Genomic DNA, 17,116 nt, shown 5'->3' with positions numbered 1-17,116 from the left:
CAAGGATTCCCACTTTCTCCACTCTTCTTCAATATACTTCTGGAAACCTTAGCCAGAGAAAAAAGGCAAGAAAAAGGGAAGGAAGAAGTTAAATTAGGGAAATGGATAGAACTAGAAGAAATCATGTTGAGTGAGGTAAGCCAAGAGGAAAGAGACAAATGGCACATGGTCTCCCTGATAAGTGGATGTTAAATCCAGAACATAAGGTGATACAACACAGTAAACAAGACTCGAGAAACAAAAGACCCCCACTCATCTAGTCCAATGATTACTAAATGACCCCATACCGCTGACCACATATGGTATATATGTGCACATCAGAGGGAAACTAGGAGGAGGACACAGAACTAGAGGGAAACGGGAAAACATACAACAGTGGGACCCATCGGCTGCACCGGACATTGATCAAAACAAGCCAAACAACTTAAAGGCAGTGATGGGAGGGAGGAAATGAGTGGGAAAGAGAAAACAGCTGACACTATGCAATATCACTCAATCTGGAAGAAATAACTGTATAGTCAAAGCCCATAGAAATCATAAACTTCATGGACCATGATAGGCAATTTGTCCCATGAGTGTTAGAATGTGTTTGTGACTTTAACTAAGCATCACTATCCCAAAATACTTTGAAATTTATGAAATTATGTAATCAATCACAATAAAAAATTTGGAAAAAAGATACATAAGAAATATGAACACTGACATAAAATACATCATAAATAGGAGAAAGAAGACTTGCATAAATGGAAAATGACTTGCCAGGTGTCATGGACCATCTCACTAATTGTAGCTTCTAAAGTGGCATATTCTAAAGATGGAGGTTCAAAGCAGCACCTGCAGACAAATCTTAAAGACCCTTATTCAATGAATCAGTAAAAGTCAGGAACTAGAGGTGTAGCTAAAGTTCTATGTACAAGCGTTGAACAAAAAATAAGCAAGAGAGCAAGGTCCTGAGTTCAAATTCCAAGGTGGCATGAAAGATAAATATATCAGAGAAACAAAATTTGGGCAATGGCAATTTTAAACTAAAGAAAAACATATACAGGAAAAAGGAAAATATATGTTAATACTGTCCTTGAACAGTTTTTTCTCATGTCCATAGCTCCAATTTTGGATATTTGTTGTTGTTTTTTTGGAAATAATTTTTGGAAAGGTTTTTCTTCCTGAGGTGGGTTTTGAATTACTGTCCTCAGATCTCTTCTTTATGTGTAGCGAAGATCACAGATGTGAGTCATCCTTCCCTACTTAACTTCCTCTTGTTTTTGCAGTATCCAATTAGTTTGTTTAGGATTTCTTATAGTCCCCTACACATTTTAGAATGAATTTTGCAATTAATTTAAACCCAGGTCACAATCTTGTAAGGGGTATTTTGAATGCAAAGGCAATTTGAAAAGTACTGCTCTTTTAGAAATATTTTATGTTTTTGGGTCCGGTCGTGGGGCCTGAACTCTGGGCCTGGGCACTGTCCCTCAGCTCTTCAGCTCAAGGCTAGCGCTCTACCACTTGAGCTAGCGCCACTTCTGGCTTTTTTCTTTTTGCTTATGTGGTGCTGAGGAATTGAACCCAGGGCCTCAGGCATGCAACGCAAGTGCTCTACCACTGAGCCAACTTCCCAGCCCTCTTTTAGAAATATTAAGTCCTAGCTGGGCACTGGTGACTCACATTTGTTATCCTAGCTTCTAGGAGGCTGAGATCTGAGGATCACAATTCAAAGCCAGCCTGAAAAGTCTGTGATATTCTTACTCTAATTAACCACCCCCAAAACCAGATGTGTAGCTGTTGCTTAAAGAAGTAGAGTGCTAGTCTTGAGCAAAAAAGTTCTGGGACTTTGCCCAGGCCATGACTAAAGCTCCACAACTGATAAAAAGTAAAATAAAGTACAATATTGAGTCCTTTAGTCATAGGACAGGGTTATTTTTTCCATTTCAGTGGATCTACTTGACTTTAAAGGCATTTTTCCATTTCCAAATCACTCATCTTTTTATTGTTGATGTTCTGTGGTGGTCTTGGTGCTTGAATTCAGGACAGGAGCTATCCTTGAGCTTCATTTAGCACGAAGCTAGTACTGTACCACTTGAAATACAGGTCACTTCCAGGTTTTTGGTGATTAATTGGATCTAGGATGTGGTGCAGGAGGAAGGGGAGTAGAAGGAATGGATTGGGGGTGTCCCTCCTTACCCTGGTGCTTTAGTCATATGAGATGGAAAGTTTGCTGAAAATGGGCAGGTCTCCTGAATTGTCCAAGATGGGGGAATCTGACCCAGCATGGCTCCTGCTGTACTGCACAGGTAGCCTTGACCCAACAGAGAATTCTGAGGGGTGGCATGAGAATCAAACATGTGAGAGAACTCAGACATGGATCAGAATAGGAAGGTGGTGGGGTAGACATGAAAGGCAGCCCCATGAAAGAGGTAAAGAACAAATACCTGACTCTAGAAGGTGAAGGGGTTATTGGTGCCATCAGGAAGGTTGGGTGAGCCCAGGAGGTCATCGGCAATCAGGATGGGTGTTGGGATGATCGACGTGGGGCTATCTAACAGCCTCGTGGTGGCAGCAGTCTCGTTGGCACTGGAAAATCCAGCAAAGCTAAAGCTATGCTGGAGATAGGGAAGGTCTGCAGAAAGGTCCTGGCCAGGGCTCTGTGTTCCTTGGCTTTGAGGATGAAGTGGCAGCAGGGCTCATAGAGGCAAAGGTTGGTGACATGGAAGGTACTAGATCTTGCACTTGGGATGGCAGGCTAGGCTGTGGAGCTTATGGATGCTGTGCATGAAGTGACACTTGTCTCTATATTTATAGGTGTTTTCTTCAAATTGGAGGAACAGCTAGTTCTTATAGCGACTGGAGTTGACCTGCCTCTTTTGGTCTGCTTCTGATTGGGCAGCAGCTGCTCAGCACCTGTGAGAAAGAGCAGTCTCTGAAGCTGCTGTCCCTAGAGTACAAGACTGGGACTGGCTCACCCTTCAGGTAGCTGATGACCTAGCTCTGGTGGAACTTGGTGCTGGGCAGGGTGTTGGCCAAGTGCCTCCAAGGGAAACACCTCAGCAGCAGGAGAGACCACTGCCTTCCTGTCCAGCAAGCAGCCCCTTCTCTGGGAGCTCTGTCATTGAGCATCTTGGCAACCAAAACTTGCATAAAGCTTCTCTCAAGTTGAAAATGGTGGCAGATATGAGTGGGGTAGTCATTGTGGACACTGACAGAGGACAAAGGTGCAGATTTGGTGTCATGAAGGTCCTGATGTGGGGAAGGTGCTTACTCTGCCACTTAGGTCAGGAGTCCCACATGTCTAATCCCAGGGCCCCTCACCTTTCTCACTCTGCCCTCATAGAACTTTAAGTGGCTTTTTTTGTTTTCTTTTTAGATTATAAAATGTCAGTGCATCAAATACAAGGGATTGCTGCATATTAATTGGGTTGCATGTAGTCAGGTTTTTTGTTTGTTTTTCGTAAGTCGTGGGGCTTGAACTCTGGACTTGGGCACTATCCCTGTGCTCTTCAGCTCAAGACGAACATTCTACTGCTTGAGCCACAGCACCACTTCCGGTATTCTAGTGGTTAATTTGAGATAAGAGTCTCACTGACTTTTCTGCTGGGCTGGCTTTGAACTGTGATCCTTAGATCTCAGCCTCCTGAGTAGCTAGAATTACAGGCGTGAGCCACTAGCACACGGCAAGTAGTCAGTTTTTCATCAGAACAAATACCTGAGAAAAGTATCTTCTGAAGTGAGATTATGTGTGTGGAAGATAGGAAGAAAAATGAGAAAAACTGGAAATGTTGGCAGAGGCTGTAATTTGGGCTTTTGGGGAACAGTGCAAGGATATTATACATTCAGTGGCACTTTGAAGCAAGGTAGTAAGACCCTCTCACAAATATTAAATAAAAAAGGGATAGAGGCACAGTTCAAATGTTAGAGCATTGCCTAGTGTGTGTCTGGCCTGGAGTTCACTCCCTAGCCCCAGAGATTTGACTTGGAAGGGGCTAATCTGAGTGTTACATGTAATCAATAGCAGGTTCTCTAGCACTGATCTTTTGATTAAATTGAATTAATGTGTGTGTGTGTGTGTGTGTGTGTGTGTGTGTGTGTGTGTGTGTGTAGGTGGTATGGTGTAAGAGATAGCAACTGAGTTTCAATCTTCTGAAGGTGAATATCTAGTTTTCCGAGCACCATTTTCAGATCCAATTTTTTCTCTGGTAAAAATGGAACAGTATTGATTCAGTTCACTCTAGAAAGATAGAAGGTAGACAGGGACACAAAAGAAATATTTTGGTCCAGTATTCTGTTTAAATACAGAGCTCAAGCTTTTTGTTTTAGCTTTTAGTTTTGTGGCGGGCACTCTGCCACTTGAGCAACACTTTCACTCCCAGCTTTTTCCTGGTGAGTTGATGAGAAGTGTCTCTTGAGTAAGTAGTATTATAGGCCTGAGCTTCGGGTACTGAGCTACAAAAGAAAACAAATTTAAATTTTCTAATAGGTTTATTTTTACAGCATAGTTATGGTATAATACAGGTATATCCATATATCCCATACATATTGTGGATTGTTTTCTTGTGCTTTTGTTTTGTTCCAAGGGCTTGAACTCAGGGTCTAGGTGCTATCCCTGAGCTTTTTTGGTCAAGACTGTTGCTTTACCACACTTTGATCCACACTTTGGATCCACACTTTGTGTTCACACATGGATCAAAGAGAAGGGTTACAAAAATATTTTCTTTTCTTTCTTGCATCTTCTTGAAGGTGTTGGAGAAGAGAAGACCTTTGACAAATGGGGCTATTGGGTATTTGACTTATTGTGAGATGTCTGCTTATCAAATTAAGACATTGTTCAAAGAGCACATTTGAACCAGTCTGTGTTTACATATACAGCATCCAGAAATAATGAAAAACAAAACCAATCAAAAAAGAGAATAATCATTCATTTTCCTGAGTATGAAAACCCAGGAAAATGTTTCTATGCCCTATGAACTTTGACCCCACATGCTATAGCAGGATTATTTTGGTATAGATTTTCTGGCCCCCTTCATCACACATAGCAGGAGGAGTGCAGGAGGAGCAGCTTAGCAGGAAAGCAGCTAGGCAGTGTTGAGATGCAATGCAGCCCCCTTATGGACCCTCTTGATCTAGGTTCTGAAGAGGATGCTTCAAGGTAGGGGCAGTGGGAGTCAACCCCAGAATGGTCAAGCTGAAATCCTGAAAGCCTGTGAACAGCTTTCTATGCCCTGGATTGAGTGAGTTTGCTGATTCTTACATTCATATTCTTCACCCAATAAACAAACATGGCACCTCAAAGCAGAGTCCTGGGCCTGCCCTAGTCCTTGTGAGTGAAAGGTGCTGGAAGCATAGGAAGTACAGTGATCTAGCAGGCAAATCTGGAGGCCTGAAAGGCTATGGAAATGGCAGCCCTGGTTACTCAGAACCAACAGATATCCCTTGCATTGGCCCTGAATTCCAGGAGACTTGGTAGTTACCTCTCAATTCTGTGACAAGTAGGCTAAAGGCAATTCTGTCTGATGAATGGTGACAAGATGCCTAGAATTACCAACTCAGGCCCTAGGAAAGGCTGGAGTTCCAACTCCAATCTCCACTAATCATAAACCAAGGCCAACCAGCTGTATCAATAAAGCCATGTGTCTCCTTGGATAGTAGTTGGAGCTGGCAACAAGTGTCTCACACCTATAATTCTAGATACTCAAAAGGCTCAGATCTAGAGTTTGCAGAAAAATATGGACAGAAAAGTCCTGAGACTCATATTTCCAGTTAACTAACCAAAAAAAAACTCAGTGAAACTTTGGCTTAAGAAGTATAGTGCCAAGTGCTATACTTGAGTGAAAAAGCTGAGTGAGAGTGTGAGACTTTTAGTTTAAATCCCAATACTGCTGTTCACACAAGGTGTGTACTTACACACACATGCACGTATCTCTGTGCATCACCTCCTTCTGGGATGCAATAATAGATGCTGAGAGTTAGCTCTAGTATCAATATTAACTCATTTCCAGTTTGACGACTGTATTCTACACACAGCAGTAGTGTGAAAGCTTCTCAGAAAATGAGTCCCACCATGCTTACAGTGACTGAGGATGGGCATAGGTGCATCCCTTCTGCTAGCTTTTGAGGGACCTCACTGTGCATCTGTGGACATTGTCTGTTCAGAAAAATAGCCTCTTCCCACAGTCACCAACAGCCACCAGAATGTGGGGAGAACTGGTCTGAGTAATGATCACAGGATCTTTATTTCATCTTTGTTAGCTGTTTTTGCCTCATGTGGAGTCAGGATGTATGGCAAAGATGATTTTAATAGTTTGATGCACAAAGAGATCATTGAACAATTACTGATATTTACCATGTAAGCACAGGGTACCAACAACAACAGTGATTACATATTCTATTGATGATTCTTTGTTTTTGTTGTTGTTGTTCATGGGAATTGAACTTGAGGCCTGGGTACTGTCCCTTGAGATTTTTTTCGCTGAAGGCTGGAGTTCAATCACTTGAGCCACATTTGGCATTTTTGTGGTTATTTGGAGATAATAGTCACTTGGAAGCCTGGAGCTGGATGTTCACCCCTGTAAGCTTAATTACTTAGAAGTCTGAGATCTGAGTGTCAAGATTCAAACCGCCTGGGCCAGAAAGTCCATGAGAGTCTTACCTCAAGTTACCATCCCCCAAAAGTCAACTGGGATCATCATATCTCAGCTTCCTGACTATCTTGGATTGCAAGTGTGAGCCATCAGCAGTTTATTTGTAACAAATAAGCAAATAATAAAATAAATAATAATTGTAAAATAAATAATAAATACTATCTCTTTAAATAGTTTTAAAGAGATTTTCATTTTATTTCATGTGGACAATGCATGTTGATCAGTGTTACTCTTTCCATTATTGTCTACCCTCCTTTTGTTTGAACACAGAGTCTCTGTATATTCCACCACAATGCTAAGCTTTGTAAGTCTTATTCTCAAACCAAAACAGAATGCCAAGCAATATTTTCCTAGTTTCTGCTGCACTACATTACAAATATGCATTAAGAATGTCAGACTTTTCACACCCTGAAAATGTGGTACACTGACATCACACTGCATACAATATGCATGGTACATGGGGAAGTTAGCCAAGTGGTCTAGGCTAACCTGACACTGAGTCCCATGTAAACCCAGGTGTATTCTGATGCTGCTGGGTGAAATATTCAATAGATGTCTGTTAAATCTGGTTGATCTATGCAGTTGTTCAGATCTGCAGTTTCTCTGTTGAGTTTTTGCCAAGTTGATCTATCTAGTGGAGTGAGTGGTGTGTTAAAGTCCCCAACAATTAATGTCTTTGGATCTATGTGGAATTTGAGTTAAAGTAGTGTTTCTTGGATAAATTTGTGTGCTCTGTTGTTTGGTGTATGGAGATTTATAATTGTAATATCCTCCTGAAGGAGCAATCCCTTAATTAGTATGTAGCGACCTTCTTTATCTCTTCTCACTAATTTTAATTTGAAGTCTATTTTATCTGATATTAGTATTGCAACTCCTGCCTGTTTATGAGGGCCGTTTGCTTGGTAGATTTTGTTTCAGCCTTTCACATTGAAAATGTGTTTGTTTTTAAGGGCAAGGTGTGACTTCTGAAGGCAGCAGATATAAGGATCTTGCTTTTTAATCCAACTAGACAGTCTATGTCGCTTAATTGGAGACTTAAGTCTGTTAATGTTGAGAGATAGGACTGAGAGGTATTTGGGAGTTCCTGCCATTTTATCCACCTTCTTGGGGGCTGTGGTAACTAGGTTCTTCCTATGGTTCTTGGATTTTCAGTTTGGGTGAGGTTTCTTGGCCTTTATTGTGGTCTTCTATGTATAGGACATGTTTAAAAATCTTTTATAGGGCTGGTTTGGTGGAGATGTATTGTTTCAGTTTTTCTTTGCTCTGGAAGGTTTTTATTTGACCTGAGGTTATGAAGGAGAGTTTAGCTGGATACAGTATTCTTGCTTGATAGTTGTTTGTCTTTAGGGCATGGCATACATCATTGCAGGCTCTTCTTGCTTTGATTGTCTCTGCTGAGAAATCTGAGCTGATTCTAATTAGTTTCCCTTTATATGTGATTGATCTTTTCTCCTTGACAACTTTAAGGATCTTTTCCTTGGTCTGAATTGATCCTGTGCAGATTACAACATGATGGTGGGATGTCCTGTTTTGGTCTGGTCTATTTGGAGTACTAAAAGCTTCTTGTGTCTGAATAGGCCTATCTTTTTGCATGTTTGGGAAGTTCTCTGCTAAGATCCTATTAAACAAATTTCCTAGACCATTACCTTCTGTCTCTAGGTGCTCCTCTACAACTATTATCCTCAGATTAAGGCTTCTGATGGTGTCTTCAAAATGTTGAATAGATCTACCATATTTCTTGGATTTGTCTTGGATGGTTGAATGTTCTTTCTCTATAATATCTAGGCTGTCTTCAATCCCTGGGATTCAATCTTCTGCATGGTCTAACCTACTATCAAGACTTTCTACTTTGTTTTTCATTTCTTTTCCTTCTAATTGTTTGGCTTTGTTGGGGGTTTGTTATAGATCTTGTATGAACTTCTTTACTTCCTTAATTTGTGTTCAGTGTTTATTCTCAAGTCACTTAGTTGATTGGTTATGGTTTCCCTGAACTCCCATTCCTGGAAGGTGATTTCTGAGGATTGCAGTTCAAAGCCAGTCCTGGCAGGAGCGTCTGTGAGACTCCTATCTCCAATTAACCACCAGAAAACCTGAAAGTTGTTCTGTGGCTCAAGTGGTAAAGTGCACACCTTGAGCTAAAGAACTCAGGGATCGTGCCCATGCCTAGAGCTCAGGGATCATGCCCAGACCCAGAAATCAAGCCCCATGACCAACAAAAAGAAAAAAAAAGGAATGGGTTAAATGTTAAATAAATCTGAACTTATTTTAGGTTCTATGAATTCAGGAAATGTTACAATAATGGAAATACATTTTATTTCATAATATCAGGATTTGAGATCAAATGGGTATTATGATTCCTGTTATAGAACAAGATAGATTCAGAGTTAAGAGTGAAAAAATCTGTAGGGTTTAGGAAAACCTGCAATTTATTTCAAGAATTACAAGTCAATTTCAGTTAGGATGACACAAAATGAGGGATTTTCATAAATTATATAATTGGGATACCATTAGGGTCAAGTTTATGGTTAGGATTATAGCCATGATTAGGGTTAGAGTGAAGGAGAAAAAAATGAGGCTCAAATTGAAGGTAAATTTTAGAATAAGCCTGGTAAGAGTTAGAATGAATGTGAACTAGAGTATTGCTATATTAGAATCTACTTACAATCAGCTTATGGTTATTCTCAATGTTCCAGTTAAGGTTAAGTTTAGGGTTAGAAAATGACTAAGGTATTGGGAAAAAATTGTAACCTATGTTTGGAAGCCTTATTTGAATCAAGTCAGGATGAGTGAAAATTAGTTTACTTGTGTTAGTGTTGACATATAATTTATATTAAGATTAGGGTCAGTATTTTGTTCTGATTATGGTTAGTGTTATGAATAGGAATATTTTTAGTATGAAATTGAGTTTTCACTAAAAAGTGGACGCAAAAAATGTGAGATTGAATAGTAACTAGAGCATTATCATTATATTTATTTCTCAGTGATCATTCTTGTAATGATTAATGAGAGTTTTCCAGCCAGGTTTCAGTTGAGAGTTAGCTTAAGTAATGGACTAGATGATGAGTAAATCTGAAACTGTTTTAGGGTACAGGGAAACTACCATATTTTTCCTGATGTGAGAATTTGAGGACACATAATGGTTCATGTTAGGGAACAATATAACTTCAGATGTAGAGTCAGGAAATTTGTGGGAATTAGGGCAAACTGGAGCATTCACTAGAATGAATAAAAACTAGAATATTTTTCTTAAACATTAGAATTGGACTATCATTAGGGTGAAAGTTAGGTTTCCATTCTAGATGGGCTTAATGTTAGCATTAGGGAAATGGAAATTTTAGGGTCTAATTGAAAGTAAATTTTTGAAAAACAAGTCAAGTTACAAGTAGGATGAATGTGAAATAGGAAACTGTTCATAATAGAAGGATTAGGGTATGATTAGTGTGAGGGTTAGCCTGAATGTTCCAGTTAGGGTTCGGGTTAGAAAAATGGCAGGATATTTAAGTAAAACTAAAAACTATTTTGAGAAAGATGAGTTGAATCAAAGATAGGATAAATAAAAACTAATATATTTGTGTGGCTTTTAGAATTCAAAGGCAATTGGTTCTAGGGTTGTGGTTACTTTTCTAATTTATGAACTAATGAATTAAAGGCACAATTCTTTCATTCTTACAAACCAAGAAAGTCACAATTTGGGGAACAAACTCAATTTTCTACATGAAAATGTGTCTTAAAATATTTTCAAACATAAATAATAGTGAACAAGGTGTCATTTATTAAAATTAGGTAAGTTGATGATACAGCTTTCAAAAATATACAAACACATGGGACAGAAACTCAGACATCTTATCAGAAAAAACAGATATTCTACTTGCTCTAGTTCGGAAATTGTGTGTGTGTGTGTGTTTGTGTGTATGTGCACGTGTGTGCATGTGTGCATGTGTGCATGCGTGCATGTGCGAGTGTGCGTGCACCCACCACAGGTCTTCAACTCAGGCCTGGGTTCTGTCATCATCTTATTCAGTGCAAGGATGGCACTAAACCACTTAGCCACAAGTCTTCTTCTGGCTTTTTAGCAGTTAATTTGAGATACATATCACATGGATTTTCCTGTCTGGACTTAATCTTATGATCCCCAGCAATCCTTGGATTAGTGTTACTGTGGGTGTTACCACAAAGTGATAGTTCATTAATCTGGGAACAATATAGAAGTACTTGTGCAAGATACAAAGTAACCAGTTCATTAATTTGGGAGTAACACAGGATCACATTAGATTGCCTTCAAACACATTGTTTCTGATGAGTTTATCTGAACCCCAAGACATAATCAAAACCTATTAGCCAGAATGTATGAAGTAGCACATATTTATGGCACAGGATATGTACAATGAATTAAATCCTGAATCAAAAGTCTTTGTTGGTTTTGCTATTTAAAAACAAATCAGAAATAGATGGTCATTGAGATGAAGCCTAGACTGGAGGCCTGTAGTGAGCAGCAGAGCATCTGCATAGTGAGCACAAGGCACTGAGTCCAACCCCCAGGACCATAAAGAAGAGGTAGAAGAAAGTGAAAGTGTAGGAGAAAGAGGAAAGGAAAGGAGGAGAAAGGTGTAAGAGAGGAGGAAAGGCATAGCAGGAGGAAGAAGAGGAGGGGACAGGGAGAAAGTTGAAGGGAAAAGGGATGTAAGAGGGAAACAGGACCCTGGGGAAAAGAAGCAGGAGAGGAGACAGAAGGAGAAAGATAAATGTAATATAACAACAAGAATTGTTGGAAAAAATTTTGCATAAGTGATCTGCATGTGCATGGCAGAATTATTTTTAATCAGTGAGAAAGCTAGCACGGTGACAATATGGGTGATACCTGTTGTTCGGTCATTTTATTTTCTTTCTTCAGTGAGGAGTTCAGAAGAAATCCTGTTTGGTGTTTGACAGATATATTCAGGATTTCTTTTTCATGAATTAAACATGGGAAGGAACTATATGCAACCTCCTTTAATTAAAAAAAGAATAGAAGCTATATTTATTAGTATTACTGTGCATGAGGAAATCGTGGAGATTTTTGGTTAATTCAAAGGGCTCCATGCAAAAATATACAACAAGAGGGAATTAAAACTGTTTTTAAAGTATAATACATTATCATTGATGAGAAGTTTTAGTGGATGTTTTTCTTTTTCTTTTTCTTTTTCTTTTTGCCAGTTGTTCAGTGCAGCAGCAAGGCTGTACCCTGGAGCCCTTTCGAAGTCACCACATGAACTTCAATTTCTGTAGTCCCTGTGGGTGTGGGTGCCTCCTCAGGTCACCCGTTGAGAAGTGGGGTCCCCTTCCTTCTGGTGGATGTACAGTGAGGGGATGTGTGTGCATGCTCCCCAGCATTGCCAGATGAGCCCCACCCATCCTTCCCACCTCCCTTCCCAGTCTCAGTTGCTCCATTTCACTCAGGATCTGGCAGCCATGGGGCTGGAGTTGAATCCACTGCTGCCTTCTCCTCCTCCAGCGGTGCTGGTACTGTTCTGCAGTGGTCTTAGGTGAGAGTGCCATCCCAGGGAGACTCCGTTCTGAGGTCACTGCCTGCCCTCATGGGTGTAGGGTCTGGGGACACCATGTTTGTACACTGTAGAGTCCACGGGAGAAGGAAGGCTGGGTGGGCAGTCCACCCCTTTGAGGCCAGGCAGCCCAGCTGTGGTTCACCTTATCAGTCTATTTATTTATTTATTTATTTATTTATTTATTTATTTATTTATTTATTTATTTATTTATTGTGAAAACACCATACAGAGGGGTTACAATTACAAGGGCAATGAGTACATTTCTTTTTTTTTTTTTTGGGGGTCCGGTTGTGAGGCCTGAACTCTGGGCCTGGGCGCTGTCCCTCAGCTCTTCAGCTCAAGGCTAGCGCTCTACCACTTGAGCCACAGTGCCACTTCCGGCTTTTTGCTTATGTGGTGCTGAGGAATCGAACCCAGGGCCTCATGCATGCAAGGCAAGCACTCTACCACTGGGCCACCTTCCCAGCCCCAATGAGTACATTTCTTATCAAGCCCTTTCCCATCCTCCTCCCCCCACCACCAAAATTGTAAAGTTCATTTTTCGACATAACGACTTGTACATCTCCTTGTTGCAATGAGTCCACCTGTATCCCTATTTAAACTATTTGTTTTTGCCCTTCCCCTCCACAAATTATACCAACAGCAAATACAGAGAGAGCAGGGGGTATTCAAATGTTTTTCTTTCACTCGATTATTTCTAACATATTTATAAGATGATTTCTTTGTTGTTTTGTATGTCCCTCCTCCACGGTATAACCCCTGCTCTCACCTCATCAGTCTTTAAGGTGGTCTGGAGACTGGAGTTGTGTGCTGGCCCCTCTGCCAGAAGGCTTGTGACAGCTGCACAGCTCAGCACCCTGGAGCCCCTTTAGCATCCCCACAGACTTCCATTTTCTGGTCCCTGTGAACTCGGGTATGGGCTCATCCCTGCATATGCCCATCAGTGCCAGAGGAGTCTGGACTTTCAATGCACCAGCTGCAGCACCAGGGGCCTGAAGTCCTTTGGCTTTGCTGTGTAGCCTCCTCCGTCCTTTTGGTCTGCATGGGCCCAGATCTGGGTGGCATTCTGGGGATGCTCCGTTTGGAGGCTCACTCCCTACCCTTGTTGTGCTCCAAAGCAGGGAAATGGGTCTGGCCTTGGCAGTGTAGTCTACACAGATGGAAGGCAGGACTTGGGGTCTGCCTTGCCTTCCCTCCTGGCTTTGGCCCCTGAGGCTGGTTTGCTTGATCTGGTCACTGATGGAGCCTTGTTGGCCGCAGCCCACCACAACAAGTGCTGCACCTGCTGCAGCAGCAATGTGATGTCCTGGGCCCCCTCAGGGTCACCACAGGGACCTCTGATGGGTCTACATGCGCTGGGTGTGGGTGTCATCCCAGGACTCCCATTAGGAAGTGCCACTCCCCTTTGTGGTACTGGAAGCAAGAGGTGCCACATATAATTTCTACGTTCTAACATTTTCCTTCACTGAGATAAACAGAACTGGGAGATTTAAATAACTTTTATAAAAACCAAATATTTAACCTATATCACTTCAACCTGTTAAACTATTGTAATATTTTTTATCTAGTAGTAATTCTTTTTTTTTTTTTTGCCGGTCATGGGGCCTGAACTCTGGGTCTGGGCGCTGTCCCTCAGCTCTTCAGCTCAAGTCTAGCGCTCTACCACTGGAGCCACAGCGCCACTTCCAGCTTTTTCTGTTTATGTGGTGCTGAGGAATCGAACCCAAGTCCTCATGCTTGCAAGGCATGCACTCTACTGCTGAGCCACTTTCCCAGCCCTCTAGTAGTAATTCTTTCTGTAATTACTTATTTTACTTTTGAATGTAACTAATAAATATTTTGTGTGTGTTTTACTATTCTAGTATAACTTCGTTTGCACTACTTACATACAATTTTTTTTCAAATTCTGATATTTAATCATGTGTTTTGGATAAGAGTTTTGTTGTACTTTTATTTCAGTTTGCCATTATGGCCTTATAAATACAAACAATAAAATCCATTTTTGTTAGTATCAAGAAAAATGATTTTGGACTATAGACTCAAGGATATAGCATTATATATCATACAGTAATATATATCACTTTGTTTAAAACTGCTCCATAAAATAAGTAGTAATTCAGGTGGCAGCCACTTCATCTGGCATGCTGATCCCTCTGGTGAAGTAGGATCCTAGTGGCCAATCGGGCCCTTGTGGGCACCTCGCCTGGGACTGTGGGAGAAGATCAGGGTACACCTCCTGTTGGGCTAGGGCAGCAACCCAGTAGCTTCTGTGTGAATGACACAGTGCCACTGACTCACATCTAGCACCTGCCTGCCCCGTGGGCCTGGGCTCTGAGGATCAGCCCCTGTGAGCACACACACACCGTGGGGCAGAGACCGCCCACCTAGGAAGGAGTGCAGACTGAATAGAAGCCACTCTGTGGGCCAGCTTGTACAGTATTTATCCTTCATGAAGCAGGGGACAATTCTGCTCCACTGTGGGGAGAAGAAAAGAAAGACAGGCCCAGGAAGGGTGATGCCAACTTTTGTATTCAGGCTGGCAAGGAAACTTTCCTCCACGCACTCTCCAGCAGGCTCAGGAAGCCCTTCCATGCTCCTGGTCGATGGAGTAGTAGCCAGGAAACTCACGTCTGATACTCCTGGCTGCTCTTTTGGGTTTGTTTGTTAATTTATTCAGAGAGCCTCTCCCTCAGACAGCAAAGTTATATTCTGGGTTTTGTAAAACGTTCTGCATCTGAGCATTCTCAGTGTTTGGTTTTTGTGTTGTTTCTTGTAAATGGGTTGTAAAATTTGTGTTTTAGGTTTTGAGGTGCAGGAAGAGGAGCCAGAATATGAACACAGTTTCCTATAAGCCTTTCATCTAAAACTGAAAACAGATTCTCTCTAAAACTGCATTTCAGGAAATAAATTTGAGAGGGGAAAAGGCTCTTTTATCATGAGATCAAAATGTGCTATTTTTATATGCATGTTTTATACGTTCAAAATACAATTAAGTAATTCACTATCTAGGAACAATTTTTCAGATCTAAGATATAAGTGTTTTGGGAGCTAGAGGCAGGGTTATTTATCCAAAGGGAGGGAAGGAAGTTAAAATCCATAGATGACTTTGTAGAATCAAAATGGTAATACAAAATAAGAATCACAAAAAACCCTCTGTGCTATTCGGGGTCTTTTTTTTTTTTTAATTTTTTTTATTGTAGAGATACTATACAGAGGGTTACAGTTACATGAGTGAGGTAATGAGTACACTTCCACTTCCTCTTGAACATTGTTACCCCCTCCATTGTTTTCCCCCTACCATCCCCTCCCTCCCTCCCTTCCCCAAGGTTCTTTTTTTTTTTTTTTTTTTGATCGTGATTAAGTGATTACTTAATTTCCGGAAATTCACAGTATTGTGGAATAATGATGCTCATTTAACGTCACAAGTTCATTCTAACTTTCCTGGAGCAAATTGTCTATCACAGTCTGTAATATATAATGGTGCTCATATGTTATATACCATATATGTGATCAGCAGCATGGGGATATTTAGTAGTGGTTCAACCAGATGAGTGGGAGTTCTTTGTTTCTTAAGTCCTGTTAGTTTTGTCATATCACCTAACATTTTGGATTTATCATCCACTTATCAGGGAGACCATGTACTGTTTGTCTCTTCGTTCTTGGCTTACCTCGCTCAACATGATTCCTTCTAGCTCCATCCATTTCCCTGCAAATGCCATTATTTTGTCATTTCTAATGGCTGCATAATATTCCATTGTGTATAGATACCACAATTTTTGGATCCATTCATCTGTGGTGGGGCATCTAGGTTGTTTCCATATCCTAGCTATTGGGAACAGTGCTGCAATAAACATGGAGGTACATGTGTCTTTGTATATTGGTTCCTGTTGTTCAGGGTAGATGCCTAGAAGTGGTATGACTGGGTCGTAAGGGAGGTCAATCTTTAGCTTTCTAAGGACCCTCCAGACTGCTTTCCAAAGTGGTTGTATGAGTGTACATTCCCACCAGCAGTGTAATAGCGTTCCTCGTTCTCCACATCCCCTCCAGCATTTGTCATTGGCTGATTTGTGGATGTGGGACATTCTGACTGGGGTAAGGTGGTATCTCAGGGTTGTCTTTATTTGCATTTCCTTCACCACCAGGGATGATGAACATTTCCTCATGTGTTTCTTTGCCATTTTTATTTCTTCATTTGAGAAGTCCCTCTTTAGTTCCCTTGCCCATTTAGTAATTGGTTTGTTGGGTTTGGGAGGGATTAGTTTCTTGAGTTCCCTGTATATACAGGATGTTAACCCCTTGTCTGATATATTGCTGGTAAATATTTTTTCCCAATTAGTTGGTTGTCTTTCTAGCTTGGTTGCAATAGCTTTATCTGTGCAGAAGCTTTTTATTTTAAGGTAGTCCCATTTGTCGAGTCTCTCTCCAATTTGTTGTGACCCTGGGACTCTGTTCAGGAAGTTCCTTCCTGTGCCTATTAGTTCAAGTGTCTCTCCTACTCTGTCCTGCAGTAGTTTCAGAGATTCAGGTTTAATGTTAAGGTCTTTAATCCATTTTGAGTTGATGTTGGTGCATGGTGATAGGCTGGGGTCCACTTTTAGTTTTCTGCATGTGGCTGCCCAGTTTTCCCAGTACCAGCGGTTGAAGAGGCTGTGTTTCTTCCATTGTATGTCTTTGGCTCCTTTGTCGAATATCAGCTGGCTGTAGGCCTGTGGATTTATTTCTGGATCTTCTATTCTGTTCCATTGGTCTTCGGGTCTGTTTTTGTGCCAGTACCATGCTGTCTTTGTTATTATAGCTCTGTAGTAGAGTTTGAAGTTCGGCATGGATAGCCCTCCCATATTGTCTTTATCCCCTAGAATTGTTTTGGCTATTCTAGGTCTTTTGTTGTTCCATATGAATTTTTGGACTGTTTTATTCGGGGTCTTTTATTCTTCCATAATAATT

The 17,116-nt window shown here is 40.9% G+C and overlaps 1 long non-coding RNA gene and 1 pseudogene across 3 annotated transcripts in view; one reads left to right on the top strand and one right to left on the bottom strand.

Annotated features, from left to right (window-relative positions):
• The window catches only part of LOC138819892 (uncharacterized), a 70,413-nt gene that overhangs the window by 34,640 nt on the left and 18,657 nt on the right, over positions 1 to 17,116 (top strand). The gene's annotated exons all lie outside the window — the stretch shown is intronic.
• On the bottom strand, positions 2,188 to 3,182 carry LOC138819891 (mRNA decay activator protein ZFP36L1-like; annotated as a pseudogene).

The sequence above is a fragment of the Dipodomys merriami genome, unplaced genomic scaffold, assembly GCF_024711535.1.
Source record: "Dipodomys merriami isolate MVZ:Mamm:240054 unplaced genomic scaffold, mDipMer1.0.p SCAF_821, whole genome shotgun sequence".
In the NCBI taxonomy this organism is placed as follows: Eukaryota; Metazoa; Chordata; class Mammalia; order Rodentia; family Heteromyidae; genus Dipodomys; species Dipodomys merriami.
The sequence above is the reverse complement of the archived record's forward strand: the minus strand, read 5'-3'. Positions and strand labels throughout refer to the sequence as shown.